This window comes from Schistocerca americana, chromosome 11 (genome assembly GCF_021461395.2).
Source record: "Schistocerca americana isolate TAMUIC-IGC-003095 chromosome 11, iqSchAmer2.1, whole genome shotgun sequence".
In the NCBI taxonomy this organism is placed as follows: domain Eukaryota; kingdom Metazoa; phylum Arthropoda; class Insecta; order Orthoptera; family Acrididae; genus Schistocerca; species Schistocerca americana.
Genome location: NC_060129.1, coordinates 63,480,916 through 63,482,832, shown reverse-complemented (window position 1 = coordinate 63,482,832; position 1,917 = coordinate 63,480,916). Strand labels below are relative to the sequence as shown.

Sequence of the window (1,917 nt, the reverse complement as noted above, 5' to 3'; positions counted from 1 at the left end):
AGCATATATTAACAATAATATACGGGTTAGTGTTAACACACATGAAACCGGTGTTAGTATCATTTTAAGAAACTTGAAATTCAAAATAATTGAATGTCAGAATGGGTGCTACAGCTAACAGTTTTTAAGTAAAGCAGAAAACAAAATGCTACTGTACTTACAAACTTCGAGGTGCCACATGCCTTGACACAGGCTACCAATAACCTAATAGTATTTTTGACATCTCATGCCTCACAGGTACTTAACTGGATTGCAATCTGATGATTGCTGCTATCAACATGAGAGATAATATAGTTGTATCCAGTGACCAAATTTCAAAGCCGATACTGAAATGAAGTTCTAAGTTACAAATTCCAGTATTTACATATACATCACTGGTAATCCATTCACGTGTCATAACATTAACCTCAGTGCAAATGTACCTCCATTTTAAGCGAAAGGTCAAGTTTGTCATTGTATGCAAAACACTATTACCTTATACTTCAAGTTTACCGCTATAGGACTGTGTAACATTTGCTGCTGCTGGAAGACTATCGGAGCCATAACTGGAACAAAGAGCTCCGAGTTACCACCTGCCAATATATACAAACTTCAATTTTAAACTGAAGGCGAAATATGTCATATGTATCCAAACCACTACCACATTATTCTTCAAGCTTCTCACATTATAGCTGTGTGACGTCTGCTGCTGCTGACTTCTGGAGCTGTAACAGAAACAAAGAGCTTTGAGTTACCATTTGCCAGTATACTCTTAAGGACTGTAACTGTACCTTCATTTTAAGTGAAAGGTGAAATTTCCCACACATGTATCCAAACCACTAGTACCTTATTCTACAAGTTTCCCATTTTATAACTGTGTGACATCTGCTGCTGGTGACTGACTTCTGGAGCTATAACTGGAACAAAGTGCTCTGACTTACTGACCGACAATATACATTAAACACTTCAACACAAAACCACTAGTACTCTTTTAATGTAGCATAACAAATATATGCTATGGCCTACAGTTATATCTCCATTTTAAGGGGGAGATCAAATCTGCCAAAAATGTACCCAAACTAGACTTACCTTACTGTTATAATATCCCAAGTATTAAACGGAGACTCATCTGCTGGTGTTGGTGTGCCTCTCGAATCCACTACTGAAATAAACGTCTAAGATAAGAAAAGCATATTTTGGGGTATAAATCACCAGTAATCTCTCATTAAATACAATAAATAACACGTACCCTGTAACAGGAAATTCGGGAGTTAGTACTGTCCATATTTAGAAATATAAGTTTTTCAACTTTGGACGCCTTCAGCCGTGTGCGCCTTTCATTTATAATGATACCAGTTTTAGAAAATATTCTTTCGCATGGCACAGAAGTGGCCACTATGTTGAATTTTTCCCTTACCACTTTAGACATATTTGGGAAAATATATTGATTTTCACGCCACCATGCCAGTGGGTCCTCGCTTCTACTAATAACTGGGCTGTCCATGTACCTTTGTACTTCCACAATAGCAGCTGACTGAGGAGTGCCCCGGGGCTGTGTTGATTTTACAATTGCACTATAGACACCCCATACTGACAAGGGATCAGTGGTGGTTGGAGCTGACACAGTTTCATGGCTCTGGCCTGTGTTTGTCAGTCTTCTGTCACCCATCTTTTGTGCTACTAGTTCAATAAGCTGTTTCTTTGCATTATCTGCTGCAACTCGGCTTTCAAACACAAGAGATTTAAAGCGTGGATCTAGTAGAATGGCTACTCCTATAGACTTGCTCATTTCTACATTGTGGAAACGATCTTTCAGGCCTTTTGTTAATTCTTCAATGACAGTCCTTGTCACACTGTTAAATGGCCTTTTCAAAAGTTCTGCACACACTGATAATAATCCCCTTGTCAGAACAATAACCTGAAAATTGGAATAAGTTC

The 1,917-nt window shown here is 38.3% G+C and overlaps 1 long non-coding RNA gene across 1 annotated transcript; it reads right to left on the bottom strand.

Annotated features, from left to right (window-relative positions):
* Positions 1-682: 682 nt before the first annotated feature.
* LOC124553602 lies at positions 683-1,266 on the bottom strand. The gene is made up of 4 exons (XR_006968075.1): positions 1,229-1,266; positions 1,069-1,141; positions 826-896; positions 683-704 (listed from the first exon to the last, which is right to left on the bottom strand). It is a non-coding gene; the product is annotated as an uncharacterized LOC124553602 (long non-coding RNA).
* Positions 1,267-1,917: the final 651 nt, after the last annotated feature.